General features: G+C 33.8%; 1 long non-coding RNA gene across 1 annotated transcript; it reads left to right on the forward strand.

Annotated features, from left to right (window-relative positions):
- Nucleotides 1–781: 781 nt before the first annotated feature.
- Nucleotides 782–2,196, forward strand: LOC125669935 (uncharacterized). Its single transcript, XR_007368064.2, has 2 exons — nt 782–1,259; nt 1,876–2,196. It is a non-coding gene; the product is annotated as an uncharacterized LOC125669935 (long non-coding RNA).
- The last annotated feature ends 17,430 nt before the right edge of the window (nt 2,197–19,626 follow it).

Genomic DNA, 19,626 nt, shown 5'->3' on the forward strand with positions numbered 1-19,626 from the left:
TTGCTCTCATTTATATAATTCATGTGTGCATCAATTCAGTGGATGAGAGCAATAACTTATTTGATGCGCGCATCAATTCAATTATTGCACGCAATAGTTGAATTTATGATATCTTCAAATAATAAAAAAATAAATAAAGATATCTTCAATTCTTTGAATCTATATTAATTTGGCTCTCCATAGAATTTGACTACGGATTGCTTTGTGTCCTGATCAAGATAGATGACTCACGTGGATGTAATCGATCACCCTCTCCAAGTCACCTGATCCCATCTTTGCTATTTCCAGGGTCCGTATTTGCTCTGATTTCCGTTTTGTATTTTAAAAAGATTTATGAGATTGCTTCTAATCTTTACCCTTTTCTTTATCCCTCTACAACTTAAAAAAAATATATATATGAATAATTATAAAGAGTACGAAACCCTCTACCAAAATTGTGAAGTGCATGACACCTGGGCCAGTGGTTCAGGCTGTATATAAGGGTTCAAATAGCTTGCCCTGAAACGTCTCTAAACAAGTCATATAGACCTTTAGCTGGATTTGCTGTAGGTGCATGCGTTGGAGTTCAGAATATATCTTAAACACATGCAACGCTACCAAACGCTTATTTATAATTTTTATACTAAATTTATCCCACCTAAAATAAAAAACACGTGTAAAAATAATATTTGACCTAAAAGGAAAACAATTTTGGTCGATCTTCAGTAGTGAAAATTCTTCATGGGAAATTTCAAACGTGAATTCATACGGATAATTAATTCATTCTTATAATTTGTTTAGACAATCAGTGAAATGAATCCACCCCAACCCAAGCAACATTCCTTCGTAGAGACTTCTATGAATATAGTATTTATTATCGCATATCGTCTTGTGTAGATGAATTAGATATGCAAGGAAGATAGCAGTTGAACAATCGTCAGTAACGGATGACCCCTAAATTTACATCCTTGTTTATCAATGTAATACGATGCATAACATGCGAAAGTGCATACATACCATACTCTGTATTGTTGTAAACAAATACTAAACTGGTTCTGGGCTTTGTTGACGTAAGCTTCGAAATTTTCTGTAAACTTTGATTGCGTACATCATATGACGCTCCGTGAGAAACTGATATAAAGAGAAGGCTGGTAGTACAGAAGGTCATAACAAAGAGACAATGACAGAGAAAACATCTCTACTGTTTTGGCTGTTGGTGTATATCATGTCTACCTTCATACTGGGGACTGTGGAGGTGTGTCATTACCTACTCTCCCCTAGTGAGTATTTGTATTTTACTATCGATAATTGTTTAAATAAAAAGAGAGAATATATTTGAATATTCGATTCAATAAGATAATAGTTTGGTAATGATTGTATATTTTAGATGACTATGGGTATGTATAATGTAGATTGTAAAATGTGTCGAGACTTTGCTAGCTTTTTAATTCAATTTAAGGATGTTTGACGTAGTCACGCTGTAGTAGAATATTAGCTCTGTAAGTGGTAGGTTCTGGGTTTGATTCCTGCTCGCGCCATGGTGACATGGAACATAAGACGTAAACATAGGTAGTTATTACTCCTTCGCCAAAAGTTCGGCATTTAGAAGTGAGAATCATGGGTCTTTGAGATATGAAACAGAGGTCCCATGTCGAGGCAGGATTTCGCACGATAAAGACCGCTCATCGCTATAGGTCTAAATTTGTGGTACTTCTCCCAACGTCTCAAGATGAGTGATATTTTCTCAAAGAGACGTCAAATAAACAATGATATATTTCAAAATGTTGACATTAGAATAAATTAATATGAAATTTTGACGATGTATGATATATATGTATGATATATATAAATGTGCTTAAAATTCCTTTGATGTATACATAATATTTGTATTTTTAGTCTTCCGCCGTCGTGAATCATATGCTTCACTAGCTGAGTATGAGGAAGTCAATGCTACTTGATCTTCAAGGAAACTTTCCAACACCCACGCTGTTGTCTCCACCTTCCAAGCTGCCAGGGCCCTAACACTGATCTTCATCTTATTCATCGGCCTCATTAACAATGGTTGTGAATAACATTTTATGTTACAATGTTGTAATGGACATTTGTTTGAAACAAAAGGAATCAGTCACGAACTTTGTATGTTATCATATTTTGTTCAACAAAATGCCATTGTCAAACGTTTATGTCCCTAAAATAAACTTCAAAGTGTCTAGTACATTTGTTAGTTGGTGATTTTGTATTGTTTCCTCATCTTGCATAATCCCACCGCAGCTCTGTTTTTGCTAAGTTGGATCAATTAAATGAACACCAATGTAAAGATGAAAAATAAATAAGCCATGATATGGGAGCAGACTAACAACTAATCACAAAAATGCTACATCAAGATGCTGATAACATGAGAGATGTACATTATATATGCACAAAAATACAAACATAGGTGTTTTTTTTTTGTTTTTTTTTATACTTAGGGACCATAGTTTGCCATTTCGCGACTTCATGAAACTATAGTTTTTGCAATTTGTTTGATGCAGAACCATTTTCAAAAGAAATGAAAATATTTAAGGATTTTCATGGAATTAATACAAAAATGGAAATATTTGGGAACGTTTTCAATTTCAAAATTGGCCTTAGTCATAAAACATTTTGTATAATGGTTACATAGTTTGTCGGGCTTGTCATTGAAGATATCTTGGGATAAATCTGGTATGGAATGAAATTTTAGTCTCAAGAGTGTTGTTTACTACTCAAATTAGAAAACGAACTGGAAAGTGTTTCCCATTAGGAGAGTTACAAACCAGGGCTTTCCATAAAGAACACTTTCGTTTAGATTTAGAACGGCGAGAATTGACTTGTCACTAATTTAAGAACATGACCTAAGTATCTACGTAATGACGCAAGACAAATCTTAAGATGCCGATGTAATCACTTTAAAGTTGACTACTCACAAACCCCTCATCAAAAATAGGATGCCGTCTTGCATAAATATAGTTAGGAACGCCATAAGAATTTTGGTTTTACCAATCCAAATATAAAAATGTATATTCATATCTTGATTCACATTGTATTGAATATGATGTGAATAAATTCTATGCGAGTCTTTGACATGTACTAAGCTCTCAACTGATTCGATACACAAAAGCTTTTTCTGCATATGGTCAGTTTTTAAATCGAGGCAAGCTACTGACAAGTTGGTGGTACAAGGGTTTCAACAGTCTCGTTTAAAGTCAGCATTTCGTAAATTCTATGGTCGTTATAACGATTTAGTTTGCCAACACAACCTATCATTGGGTCAAATGCCGTCTGACGTGTTTCATACCGATTATTATATGGTTCGTGGCACTCTGATTTTGACTACGGATAACTACGTTTACCTGATCAAGATGTAGAGCTCACAGCGGGTGTGACCGGTCGACAGGGGATGCTTACTCGTCCTCGGCACCTGATCCCACCTCTGGTGTGTCCAGGGGTCCGTGTTTGCCCAGCTATCTATTTTGTATTGTCTATGAGTTTTATCACTGTTCGTTATATTCACCTTTCATGTACAATTTTCTGAAGCTCTCTTATAACCATCTTCCAACGTATATTCGTTCAATCTCTCTTTTTTGTACATGTAAATATCTATATATATGTAAAAGATGTACAAGAAACGACACACAATTCAAATATGTTACATTGCTATCATCACAGTGACAAGATATGAATGTATATTGAAATGGGATTATCAGAAATAGAAGAGAGTACACAGCACTAGGAGTATGAGTGGTACTAAAATACGAAAAGAACCCAAATATTAGCTTTCATAATATATATGTAATTAGCTGATGGCTCACGGCGGGTGTGACTTGTCAACAGGGGATGCTTACTTGGGTCTTATCACATCTCTTGTGTTCATGGGATCCGTGTTTCACCCGTTTTCGATTTTGTACTTTTAAAAGAATTCATGTTATTTTATCACTGATCATCACTTCTCATTTTTAATTAAATTAGTTTTATTCTTTAATTTTTATTTTTATATATTCTAGTTTGCCAGACGGGCTTTACAGAAAGCAGGAGATGAAAATAGAAAGAAGTGAAAAATATTTAAGATTTAATCGACCCTAATAGATGCCCCTTCAAGGAACAAATCACACTGAAAAATGAATATCTACATGTGTAAAAGTTATATCACACTGAAAAATGGATATCTACATGTGTAAAAGTTATATCACACTGAAAAATGGATATCTACATGTGTAAAAGTTATATCACACTGATAAATGGATATCTACATGTGTAAAAGTTATATCACACTGATAAATGGATATCTACATGTGTAAAAGTTTATATCACACTGATAAACGGATATCTACATGTGTAAAAGTTATATCACGCTGATAAATGGATATCTACAAGTGTAAAAGTTATATCACACTGCCAAATGGATATCTACATGTGTAAAAGTTTATATCACACTGATAAATGGATATCTACATGTGTAAAAGTTTATATCACACTGATAAATGGATATCTACATGTGTAAAAAACAGTGCGACATTTAACTCCGGACACGACAAAAGTCCGGAGTTTCGCCAACCCTTTTATTAAGGATACAAATAAACCCTTTACAAAAAAAGATGGGATTTTATGTCCACAAGACATGCACCAACATTTACACTTGTAACTATTGTAGTTTTTAAGATATTTCACCTGAAATCAAAAAATCCCATGGGATTTTGGAGGGATTTTTAATCCCACTTGGGGGATTTTCACTCCCACCAAAAATCCTATGGGAGAAAAAATATAATTTCTCCCATAGGATTTTAACTCCCGTATTTAAATTTAAAATGGGATACAATGTCCCATAGGAGGAAATGTCCCATAATGAACATGAAATGGCAGTGAATATCCTATTTGAGCATGAATGGGAATAAATATCCCAAATAAAACACAGGATGGGGACTTTTATCCCATGAATACAGTAATAAAGCAGAAAATTGTATCTTAAAGAGTGTTGTTTGTCATGATTCTTAAGAATGTACTTGCAAGCTAAGGAATGACATTAACTTTATATCTAGTAATTACACTCCTAAATTATGTAGACCTATACATGTGTTAATGGATAAATGTCTAAACAACATGAGAAATTAAATTATATTAGAGCTCTGCATTACTAAACTCTTTCCCATGCAATTTTAAATGTATACATATAACCCTATCACAAAAATATCAGAATAAAATTGAACGGTATTAAATTATGCAGTTAGAACACTAACTTATTTACATGCAGCTGTTCATATTCACTATTGACAACCCTTTACAGGTCGTCAGGTGTGAATATTCACAGGAACCGGTATTTTTGTCTGTAATAATAATAGTACGCCTTATGGTACCATCCCCAATGAAAAAAATAACCCAAAAGGAATGGCACCATTTCTTACTCAAAACTTTGCTTCAAAATAATTCGAAAATTCTGCTTTTATCGTCACCCACCCCAATTGTCATTCTGATTCAGTAATCCCAGTGCTTTTATTAGGGGTGTGTGGTATATACCCCTACTCTTATCATTATGTACAGGCTAAATTATCGGTTCCTCTGATATGTTGTGGAATTTTGGAATAGCCTAGCTTACAGTTACAATTTGTTTACAATATATTAAAATTAGTGTTAATTAAGTGCTTACGGTGAAATCTGCTACTGCTAGATGATGCTAAGTTGTTTCGTGAACCGAATCAGACATCTCCAACAAGATTCTCGAAGATTTAACAACACAAGAATCATTTTACAAAATGCATGCTTCGGTCCATCATTCTCCCTCTGACAATCACATTCATTCTGAAGTCAAAGTACTTTCTCCTATACCTTAAGCGTCAAAAAGACTTTGACAGGTAAATACGAATAAACGGTTAACAGACATCTCGACCTTAAGAAAGTTCAGTCCTGGATGTTCTAGTCCAAAAAGAAGTATGACCCAATCTTATGCATTAATTTATTAAATTTCCGGTTGAGCAACACCCAAATCCTCTAGAGACATTGTTTACAGTTATATGACATTACCTAAATGTGTGACACAATATTAATCCACACCTGCTCAAAGGGGCATAAGCACCGAGCATAGACCTAAATTTTGCAGCCGTTCACTGGCAATGGTGACGTCTCCATACAAGTGAAAAATTCTCAAGCAGGACGTTTACGTTTTTGTTTTTTCTTTTGAAAATTTTGTTTTCATTTTTTTTTTAATGTTAAACATGAAAAGTATGACTAAATCTGTGTTGACAGCCAAAATTTTAACCTTCTGGATGCAGGAATAAAAGCAATATTTTAGCCTTCATTCTGCGTTATGTAAACAAAGACTGGAGTCTTTTTATGTTTACATTTAAGGTGGCTCACTACACCGGGAAATAGTTTCTCAAATCAGTACAAATTGATTTAATATTTTAAAAAAGATCCAGAAGATATACAATAAGTGTGTATTTCAACACATGAACAAAAGACTGGTGGATTTGAGCTCAAGATCTGTAGTTCACCAGCCCAATGCTCTCTCTCTCTATCTCTCTCTTGTCTGTCTGTCTCTTGTCCAATGCTTTATTAATTAACCACTTAGCTACCGTGTTATAGACGAATAAATCGATCGATACAAATACTTTCCCAAAACATTTAAATCGCCATCTTGTAACATAGTGTCATAAAGCTTTAGTGTAGTGAGTACCTTAACAAACCAGTGAAATGTTTAATTTTGTAATTGAATTTTCAAAGCATCTTTACTTTTGCACATGCAATTTTACAAAGATTATTCAATAAAGGGTAAAAAAAAACAACACTTAAAAATACTTGTTTTTGATCCACTGTAGATTTTAGGAAAATATTAGATTCCTGGGTCAGAGAAATCTAGACATCATTAAATGATAATGAAGTATTGTAAAAAAAAAAATTCAAGACTCTCCAATATTGTTTGCAACTAGGATAAATGGTCACAAGCTATTTTACACCCGCATCCCTCTTGGATCGAACCACTATAACTTTTAGGATAACAATAAATCCTCTCCCAACAATGTGCACATCTGCAAATGGCAATGAAGCATTGTACAAAGTTTCAAGTTTATCAGATAATCCATACAGGAGGAGAAGCATTTTAATGCACAATTTAAGACTTTGTGACAGACAGACTTACAGATATGGACAGAAAGTACAAAAACCATATAATTATATGAAATGAATTTGCATGTAAAAAGTACATGAAGTGAACAATTATGATTTAAATGTAATTATCATTTTTATTAGGAATTTTGATGTCTCCTCTTTTTGCAAACAATATACACATCTATATATGAAGATGAGATATATAATGAGGATATAAAACACTTCTAACAAAAATGTAAACAAATATGTGCAATGCGAGTTTGAAAATATGTATGTCTTAAAAAGTGATTGACTAGATATCAGGAAGCACTTTGCAAGCTCACTCCATGTTACTGTGCTACAACTAACTGAAATTCACTACATTATCCAAAATCCACCCCAAAAGAACCAAAACCTACCAACACTAAATACCAATATATATCCATGTGAGGTCAAGGTTTCAGGAGTGAAACAATGTGTTTTTTAAACTTTAAATCTCATTATGTTTTACTTTTGTAGGATATTCATAATGTTGAAATTGATTTAAAGCAATCAATTTTCAATTGGAGATACAAGGTACATGTATGCACATAAATGTACCACCCTGAATCTCATATCATACATGTACCTTATTTTATAGCTGGCAAAATTATGAAATGAAATTTAATGTCACCACAGAATTTATAATTTCCGTTTCTTTCTCTCAATTCACATGGAGACCTCCTTTTTTAGAGTCTTATTTTCTTTTACTTGAATGTTCTAAATTGAAATCTAAGGAATAATAATCTTGGAAGAAAAATCTACATGAAAATATTTTCTACTTTGAGAAACAAAATGACAAACATAACTGTTTTAAATGTAAGTCAGAAATAGAAAAATAATTCAATTTATTGCACTTACATATGTAATTGAAAGAAAATTCCTTTGAGTACATGATTTTAGAATGAAAATAAGATTGATTAATATTCAAAAAAGTATTTCAATTTCTTCAAAACTTCAATCTTCAGATGATTTTCCATCCATTGACACCCCAAATGTATGATCACACACATTCAGCAGGAACATCTGTTCCTCAAATCTCCTTCACATAACACTTGACTACTTTTGAAATGCAATTTAAGTCTTTTTAGAAATTAACAAAGATGAGTGTACAGATTCATACCCTAGCTGTTGATGATTGCTAAAACTGATCACTACTCAAAACTCTGAAACAAATCTTTCTGGATTTTTTTGTATTTCACACACACACGCACACATACACGTACATGCATACACACATCAAAAATATCAACAAGACACTGACCTTACCAGTCACCTGAGTTATTTAGTTAAAAGTATTACTAACCTCAATATGAATGAAATCTATATAATACAGTAACTTTTCTTGCTCTAGGCATGCATTTATATGCTAAATTCTAATATTCAGTAGAAGTATAATATAAGGTGTAATTCATTCCCCCAAAATCATCTATACTGATGAAACATTTTACAATTATAAACTTGATATACACTTTTAACACTATTTGGATCTGACCTTGAATCAGAACCCTGGAGTTGCAAGTGTCACAATTTTTGTACATCTCTTTCTGTTTTTCTTGACAATGCATCCATCATTTATAATATTCTAGTGTCAACAAAATTAAAGAAGGATTCTTTTAAATCATAAAGACATGTAATTACTATGACCATTTTGGTTCCATCTATTTTAAAGCTAGTATCAAAACCTTTAGATTCTAACATGTATATATAAACTGCGTTTTTAATTATCAAATACCAAAAAAAAAAAAAAAAAACCCACCCAAAAACCAACCAACTTTTAGCTATTGATCTTAATCATAGTGTTTTATTTTGATAATTTAATTTACAGATACATGTATAAGTTGTCATAATGTCATTTAATTCTATTTTATTGTTGCATTTCCTCTTCTTGCCCTTGTAAAACACCTTAGAGTAATAAACTGTTTTATATAAGGCTGCATGTATATAAATTTTATTATTATTATCACTGATCGAGGTCATGAAATTTACAATTACCTGTTCTACCTAAAAGCATCAATAGCATTAAGGAAGATGTTATCTAAATTTAAATGTTTTACACATAAACACTATATATCAAGTTTGGTTCCTCCTGGAGTCAGAATTTCTACCCTAGGAATCATGATATTTACAAGCTTGATGTTTTGTTTACTGTCACAACAGAAGCTGACCACTAGCAATAGGTCACATGAGAGAATCAATTGACCTAAAAATCTATCAATTAACATGATTGAAATGTTTTAATCTTTATATCCATGATAAGATATTCTTTATATATTTTATATTGAATTCAATTTGGTACTTTGACCTCTTTATTTTCAAAATAATTGGAATTATGTCTATATACATACATGTGAGAGTTGGCCTCCATGTGTCCAATGAAGAAATTATGAATAATGGAATCACAAATTAATGATTGTCTAATGCTTACAGGGATGGATCCAGGAATTTTTGAGAGAGGGGAATTTTACCATTAATTTTGGTTATCAAGGGAGGGGGTCCACCCTCAAAATGTGTTATTTTTACTTTATTTTAGCAAAATTTCCTGAACCAGCACCCCTTCTGGATCCACCACTGGGTTATCATTTACTCCTTCATTCTTGATTACAAACCTAAGGACACTAAATTGTAATTTCACATTTTTTTTTTAATTTGACAATATTTCATTATCACACAACAGCAAAATTATGAAAGCATATACATGTACGTACAATAATAGCAAATTGATTGTTCTGACATATCATTTGATATACATATATATTCATAAGAAAATTTGAACTATCATGCATATTACAGATTATCAGTCATCAAGATTTTTGTTGTGTTTTTTTTTTTTTTTTGGTTCAAAGTAATTTCACATTTTGAATCTTGCTTATTAATTGATATGTTGATATGGAATCAAATGACATGCATGCACGCAGAAGCTATGTGAAAAATGTCAGATCTTGTGTAGCAATTTGTAAACCCAATGATTACAAAGCCTATTAGTATTCTATATCAGTAAAAGAAAATCCTATTTTAATTCATATTTTGCAATAGATATGATAAAAGGAATAAGCATTTAATAATAATTATCAAAATCTATAGTTTAAAATTGAAAAACAATCTCATAAAAAATATAACATATATTTTACACATGCATTTTTGTAAACTTTACAAAAGTAACAGATTTCCCCCCTGAATTTATATAAAAATCAGTATTATGTCCTGTGACATTTTGTTATTATGCTTTAATAAACTTCTAATATTGACTTTGTCCTTGCATGGTCACTTTGTCCATTTTTTTTTTTATATCTGTACCCAGGTTTTGTCTTGTGACTTTTACCCCAACTAATCCCTCTGTGTATAATACACATGGGATGTTCTTTACAGCTCAGCAAGCCCCTGGCTTTGTTTCTCATTGTTCCTTATCTACAATTACTGGGTGAATGACTTTGTGAGGTTGTAATTTGCCATCTAATACTTTTATAAGCATTTCATATCATGATCAACATGTCATGCTATTTCAGTCAATATTATAAATAATTCATTTGACACATAATATGTAATATTGTAGGCTTATATGGTAATATTTGGAAAATAATGGCAAAGCAATTCTCAGCATGAACATTGAAAATTATGTTGCAATATACATGTACATCACCCAATACAAAGGCAAAGGATACATTTTAATTTTTACGTTTAAATTCATATGAAATATTGTGAAATTCATAATCATGTGAATGCATAGCTGCAGAACTGTAGCTCTCTGAGAAAATATTAATTGGTACAGATCTGTCCCAATATTTTCTCAGAGAGCTACAATTCTGCAGCTAGTGAATGTGGTTAACTTATACTACCATTAAGATATGTAATCTCTTTCTAATATTTGTTTAATTTGTACCTTTTTCATATTGTACAACAAAGTATAATTTAATGCACATTAATCCTCGAATTATAATAATTTTTTTAAATTATTTTTTTTTAGGCTTAATTTTTTTTTATTTATTTGTACAAATAGAAATTAAGTGCATCATAATATATACTTTTAAAGGTAAGATGTACAATTGATATATAATCACTCATACCAACCATTCATACCACTCAAACATTTCAAAACTATGGATTATAAATTTTGATTAGTGCAAAATTTGTTAATTTCTATAAGGTCATCTCAAATCTTTTAAAATCATTTAAGTGACTTTTTGGGGGAAAACACCTGAAACACTTTTAAAGCCAATTTAAATGGTCCAGGTCAAGCATATTTTGCTTTTAGGCCAAATCTTTGTAAGATCATTTGTGCACTTTGACAATTATTTCTAAATATTCGGGCTAGTATAATGAAGAAGTATGGATGTTTCAATTTTCATTAACATTTAATACCAAAACCATATCTCCTTTTCTTGACCAAAAAAGCCCCCCCCCCCCCCTCCACACACACACAGTGAGGTCTAGATCCGCCACTGTTTAATCTGTGATTTTGGGGCGAAGTTGGATCAATTTCATTTTATGAACAGGTCCAGTGGTACGATGGATTTTTCATTTTCAAGACAAATTAATAGAAATATAAATTGTTAGCCAGTAAAAAGAAGTAATGATTTAAATCAGATACTTGGAACAGTGTTGATGTTAACAGGGACCTATATACTAGTTAGTATATAGCTATGATGTTAACTTATGAAATTCTTATATTGTATACAAGATATTATCCAACTAACAGATAGACTTTTGCAATTATATCTTATGCATTATGAACTGTAGCTAAACAATATCACTATTAAAATCTTATGTCCATTTCCATGTAGTTGGGAATCAATTAAGCTTTCCTGGTTCCGATTTTGGTTTAATTTTTATTTTGTGAACATAAATCAATATTTGTCTAATCACAGGAACCGGTAATTTTGTCTGTAATGATAATAATGAGAGTCTATACGATACCACCCCCCCCCCCACCCCCCGTGTTTTTATTAAGAGGTGGTATTGAATACACCCGTAAATATCATTACAGACAAAATGGTAATATATTTACAAGTGCACTCTACGTATTGTTCTCCACGGGCAAGGGGACAGGCACCGGAAGTACGGATACATGTATTTAGAGATTGGCCTTCTACTGGTATATAATAAAATGAATTTTATTGTACCGGTAGAAGGCCAATCTCTATACCGGTAGAAGGCCAATCTCTAAAGCTTACAAAAAAGCGTGAAACGATTACATGAATCGAAAGAGGGATGAAATAGACTACGAATTCATACATTTCAGAGAAATTATTCCCACCAAAAATAATATGAAAAAAAGGTGGGGGGGGGGGGGGGGGGGAGTAGTAATATCCATATTTAAGGTGCCTGTGCAGGCAAGGGCGCATCCAGGAATTGTTTAAAGGATGAGCGGATTGCGACCCAAGTTTGTGCCTATTCCGCTCCGGCCCCAAAGATGGGTGAATATCTCAAACTGGTAAAATGACAAGTTTTGTTTAAAACTATGGAAGTAAAGTGGAGTGACTACAACCCTCTCGATCCGCCACTGATGAACAAGAACTACATTACGGGGATTAGGAAGCACAGGGTTCATTTAGAATAATTGTAATCTTTAAGGAAATCTTCGTGGAGCACATTATCGCAAATAGTTGCTGAAATTGAACCTTACCATAATTCCGCCGGCGAGGATTGCAGCTATTTTCACTTTCACATCGCAGGAGGTGCGTTTGATGAGCTATCAACTTATACAGACAGTATCTCCTCATATCTACATGTACAGGGGCGGGTCCAGGAATTGTGGTTACGGGGCGCCACTTTATGAGGCAGTGGGTCTATGGCGAAGCCCTGGTTGGGGCCCAGGGGGCGAAGCCCCCGGAAACTCCTGGGTTTTACAAATTTTATGGGGCTTGAAATATTTCTCCTATTTAGTCATTTGTATTACATGTATTTTCTATCATTTTAATAAGGTGAAATTAACAAAATGACTCAAATTTTAAGGGTTTTTTGGGAAAATATTAAGTTCTCCCAATAAAGTAATTAAAAAAATTAAAAGATTTTGTCATTTATTTCTCCGCCTGCGCCACCTCTAAATCCGCCACTGATGTATATTGCAATAATCTACCAGAATATACTGACACCTTATAGGTGATACTTCATTAGTACAAATGGACACCACCACCACCACCATCCCTCCAAACGGAGGGGGTGAGACTAACAACGAAAGGGGAAAAACACATTCCGCAAATTATAATATACATGTAACAGGCTGTCTTTGCATTTAGTCCGAGTGTTTTCAGTTATCTTTTTAAAAATTCTATATATTGATTGCAACACAAACATCCCATTATAATTACATGGCGATGATAAAGTCTCAGTAAGTTTCCACAAAGCTGAAAATTGGTATACACCATATTGTACAAACTGATACAGAACTAAAATATTGCGGAAACTTATCAAAACTTTGCGGTAGACTATCAATATAGCAATGTGCATACTAAAACAGAACAGTTTCTGCAAACCGAAATTTACGCAAACTTGATCAGCTTTCAGCAAATTTTCGTTGCGGAAACTACTTGAAAACAACGTAGATATGTCAAGTTTCAGCAGGACACACCAAGTTTTTGCAGGGAGAAAGCTTTCAAGATGAAAAATGAGTGCGGAAACTTGACGAAAACCACTTGTACACCTAAGTCTATGTAGTGAAATTTGTATTTTTCATCCATTTGTAAATTCCATGTTTTTAATGAAAAGAACTTACATGTATATAAATTGACATTAGTAAATACTATGTAATATTGCAGGTAAATTTTGTAGGGTATATAAGCGAGTGGGGGGGGGGGGGGGGGATTCAGACCAGCTTTTAGTGTTAGGAATTGCATGCTTTAGTCCCAGTTTGTGTTACTCTGAAGTGAAGTCCCAATTGGTTATTAAAATACACGCACATAGATCTATACATTTCCATACACCTATATTCAGTGCAACCCCCACCTAAAATTTTCAAATTTAAGGTAAATCGCGGTATCTTGTTTAAAAAAATGTACTAAACGATAAAAGAAGCAATAATTTCTTCCACTCCCGGAGAAATAAATGACAAAATCTTTTGATTTCTTGCATTACTTTATTGGGAGAACTTAATTTTGTTCTAAAACCCATACAATTTGAGTCATTTTATTAATTTCACAAATGACTAAATAGGAGACATATTTCAAGCCCTGTAAAATCCCGGAGCTTCCAGGGGCTTCGCCCCCCTGAACACCACCAGCACTTTGCTCTGGGTCCACTGTGGGCCTCAAGGCGGCCCCCGGACCCCCTGCCTCATAAAGTGGCGCCCCCTCCCTGTAACCGCATTTCCTGGACCCGCCCCTGATATTACGAAGTTCATACAGCCCGAATCATCGAAGCTTAGACTGGGTATTTTGAATTGAAGATTTTAAGATTTCCAAAACGCAGTTTGACAAATAAAAACGGGTGTGTAATGCTCTAGTATGAAATTATATTGGAAAAGAAGAATCTACACGCGTGCAAATGCGCATGCCTTTCTGCTGTCTGACTGGCTCTATCCTTCCGACTCTCGCGTTATAATCTAGGGGATAATTGAATTATCTCTCAAGATCCGTGCAAATGGCCACATTTAAGTAATAGACAATTGTGTAGTATTACATGAATTTACATTTGTTGATTTTAAGGCAAGATAACCATGAATTATGTATTGTATTCAGAGGCGGGTGCAATATTTCAGTTTGGGGCCCGGAGAAATTGCTGGGTGGGTGGGTCTAAAGACCGCCTTTAGACCTCAGTAAGTCCAGGACAAAGTCCTGGGTGGTTCCAGGGGACAAAGCCTATGAAAGCTCCCGCTTTTTTCTTTCTTCTTTTTATTGCGAAAACTAGCACCAGTACTCTCTAAAGTATTTTGATTGCATATCTTTATTCTTAAAAGCTGTATATTTGGCATGCGCATATTTAATATACATTAATGAAAAAAAAGTCTAAAACTATATCGCATTAAAAGTGTACAAATTAAGTTTACTTAGTTCATTCCCAACATTGGGTGCATGATCTTTAGTTCCTTAGAATGTATTAAGTACTAGAGACACACGTTACATGGATATGAAAACAGACACTCAGATTTGATTGATAGGATATTGTTTAAGTTTCCTCTCGAGAATTTTTCACTCATATGAAGACGTCACCATTGCCGGTGAAGGGCTAAAACATAGGCCTATGCTCGGTGCTTACGGCCTTAGAGCAGGGAGGGAATTTATCGTGCCACAGAAGTTGAGACAATGGGCCTCGGTTTTTTGCGTTCTCATCCGAAGGACTGTCCCATTGGGTCGTCTCTTACGACAGGCAAGGAGTACTGAGGACCTATTCTACCCGGTGTTGTAAAGCATAAAATCCCCCCCCCTTCCGCATAGACTTTTCCTCCGAAAAAACGGGCCCGGGATAGACATTCCCCCCGGAAAGATGGGCCTGGAATAGAATTTCCCCTTACGAAGAATTAACCCGGGTCCAACCCCAACCCCCTAAGAAAAACCGTCCCAGTATAGAAATTCCCCCTAAATGACAGTACACCCCCATTCTTACATTTTAGCTATGTATCTGTTTCCATTTCTATTACTAGAATTCTCTTGCTTATTTAGACCCAGTAATTCTTCTGATTATTTTTGTGTGTGTGTATCGTGAACAATCATCATCTTATGATTTTTTATAAAAAGGAAATTGCTCAAATCGTGTAATGGTATATCAAAATTCATTCAGACATCTTAAGTCTTTATCGTTATTTACTAGTATCTAACATTTGAATTAGTAAAGTTGGGAAGAACTTAAATGATTTTTTTAATTTAAATAAACGAGAAAATTGAATTACTTTTATTTATACAGTTCATCTATTTCACTTTTCAGATATTTTAATTATACATCTTATAGTCACGTCGCGCACGGTACTGGTGTTACTTTCATACGTGCATTAGAAAATGTTTCCGCTATGTTTACACAGTTGTATATTTTGTGGATTATTAAAGTCTTATACATCAATGGCAAGGAAAATATATAAATAATAATAATAGCTTATATAAAATATAATTTACACGCATTATATTATCAATAACGGAGTTATATACACGCAGATGTCGTCATTTTTCGTTGTCCCGCGTTACATGAAATACGCATACGCTTTATCCACAGATTAATAAAATGATTGATTTTGTCCCAAATAACGTAAGAATTGGTGTATGATTGTGACGTCCTTATCTAAAAACCATAAACCAATTACTTTAAACATTTAGTTCATAGAATTGATATAGCGACCTTAAAAATGGCAAAGACAGTGCCTGTCAGTGGTGTCCCGTGTTTGTAGATAGACTGCAAATGCAAATCATCATGACCAGTAGCACGCCTAATACAGGGGGAAGTTGACTATCCTTGTTACATTTATAATGTACATGTATCGTGGAGCACAATGTATACCAGTATTATAAAATTCTGAGTATATCCATGAAGTAGATTGATTTTATCGGTGTCCAGTGAAATGTCCTTTTTCTACAAATACCGCGCTTTTTAAACAATTCTACCATTTTATGTCTTATTTCTAAGCATTATTCCAACGCGAATATTTTAATGAATATAACTTACAGAAAGTACATAAAATTTACTATATAGAATATACAACATTTCATTTTATCCCGCGTCCATTTAGGAAAACGAAAAGATACTTAATGTCCAAATAAATGTCCCATGTGATTTTGTCGCGCAATGACGCGACGTCAATGTACACAACCTACGTCTAGCTAAAACGTAAAATGTTGCTTTTATTATTTTTGAATTATCTAAATTAAAATGATTTTTAAAAATAGTATACAAGGTATTTAAGCTATTGCATGTGTATCTCATAGATATGTTTTACTCTAGATCTGGTACATATACTTTAATTGACTTTATCAAATGACAATTGTACAGACTACATTTTGTTGCATGTACTACTGTATGTCATCGTCGCAAACCACGGGTTATTGTTTCATTCTATTTCACATACGTTTGTGAAATAGAATGAAACAATAACCCGTGGTTTGCGACGATGTACTGTATGTATGCATATAAAAATTCAGCATTGAACAGATACACTTACGGTGTGTAAAACGTTGCAATATTATACAAATCTTGATTTATATACGAAACTCTTTAATCATATTCGATAATCTTGTTATTCATATATGACAAAATTTTAATTATATTCGATAATCTTAATATTTATATGCGAAAATTTTGATTTATATTCGATAATCTTGTTATTTATTTACATTTGGTAACCTTGTTATTTATATTCGATAATTATATAAATCTCGATTTATATTCCATAATATTTGATTCGTATTTGATAATGTTGATGTACACATGCTAGATGTACGCATGAATTTAGTCATATTGATTGTAGGTGAAATGCATAATTTCAAAAATTGATAAAAGAATTAGCTTCATTGACCATGACCTGACCTCGGATGTCTTAAATTTAACTAGAGGAGCTACTCTGCTAAAATTAAACTTTAATAAATATACAGCACTACCAGCCGTGAGACATTTGGCCTACTGCCTGAATTGAATAGTTGACCTTGCCCTAATATGCTGAATAAACCCAGTAGCTATGTCGAAGCTTGGGTGGCTGCCCTGTAATCCCCCATAGGCTGCTTACCTAGCTGGATTAACAAGTGTGATACAAATTTGAATATGTATTAATCGTAATCAGAAACAGGGTGCAAATTTACATATATGGCGGAAAGGGTCGCGTGCAATTTTTTGTGGGGAACTGGGGAGGCGGCCAGTTTGACTACCAACGTAGGGGCAACACAGGGGGCCTTATGTGGACATGGGTGCCTGGACCTGAACGGGTGATCATCTAAGGGGGAAGAGATCTCTGCGCATCTCAGCTGTCTCCTGCGTGCTACCTGGTTTAAAGAGCAAGTACAGAGCAAACTGTGGACCCTCCTACAGTTTCCAACATGCACCAGCCAGTAGCATTCCCTAGGAGGTGGATGTGAGCACAGGCACCAGAACGGTGGATATATATAGCGTGTTAGATCTTATGTACCCCCCCCCCTTCCAATGAATGAAAGATATATACATAAGTCACATATTAAATGAATTGAATGTCAAAATCTTGTTAGAGTATCAGTGACGTGTTGAACAACCTCACTGTTGTATTTAGGACCCAGGTGATCTCTGGCGGGTGTGAGCGATTGCCCCTGGAATATTTCGCCCATATGCGTTGGTACTCCAGAAGAGTAGAGGAAGCCTCTCTCTCTCTCTCTCTCTCTCTCTCTCTCTCTCGTAGAGTAAAATAAAAAAAATTCGCATATGAATATCAAGATTTCTCACATATAAATCAAAATTTCCGTCCGCATATAGATATCAAGATTTCTCACATATAAATCAAAATTTCCGTCCGCATATAGATATCAAGATTTCTCACATATAAATCAAAATTTCCGTCCGCATATAGATATCAAGATTATCGAATACAAATCAAGATTTCCGCATATGAATAACAATATCATTAGATCAAAAGTTCAACATCTGACAAAAAAATCTAAAGTCACACGGTTTTCACGAGACCACCCCTTCAAAACTAAATATGATATATATTGAAACTAACCGATTCGCAAGTAAAACATACGAGTATAAATAACACTCTGTATACCTTTTCTACTGTTTATTCAGAAATGAAAGTGAACATTAAAACGTTAAAATGTAATATTATTTGGAAGTTTTTATCTCTCACTTCAACTCACCGTGGTTATTATTATTATTCATTTATAAAGCGCAAAACTACATATACTTTCTATGCGCTGGTTGTTGGTTTTTTTTCCACTAGAGCGTGATCGATGTAGATCGATGACAGAAACGTACGGGAGTTTTTAACCCCCCCCCCCCTTCCGTGTTTGGCATTAATAAAAAGTATTAAAGAGAGTAATGATTATTAAACATAGAGACTTGAACAAGTCTATATATATCCTAGAAAAAACCAAAACTGATTTTTTTTTACTGTGTTCAAATTTTTCAGAGGTCATATTCATAAGAATTGCAAGCCTTATTTCATGGGATGGTTACCTGTAAAATGCGAAACGAAATCGAAAGGAAACGAAATCTACCGAAGCAAAACGAAACCTACCGAAACGGGTACCCTTATTTCATACGACATGCCTGCTGTTGTAGGCACGGTGAAATAAATACAGTACGTATACTTTGGAGTATTTCTAAGAATTCATAATTTTTATGAATGTACACTATACACGTACAAAGATTTATTTTCAATTTTTAAACATTAAATCATGCATGTGCTTTAGTTATGATATTACAGCTTGGAGATAATGAATTTGTTTAAAATATGACGTTGCTTTCGTGATTATATTTTGCCACAATTTATGACGTTATAAGTGTAACGTAAAGTGACACCAGTACCGTGCGCTTAGTGAGTCGATTTTTTACGAAAAATCCTACTTATATTGACCATCGTTAAAGTCTTTTGGTAAGCATATTGTATTTACAATAAAAATATTTGTTTGTTTT

This window comes from Ostrea edulis, chromosome 4, assembly GCF_947568905.1.
Source record: "Ostrea edulis chromosome 4, xbOstEdul1.1, whole genome shotgun sequence".
NCBI lineage: Eukaryota > Metazoa > Mollusca > Bivalvia > Ostreida > Ostreidae > Ostrea > Ostrea edulis.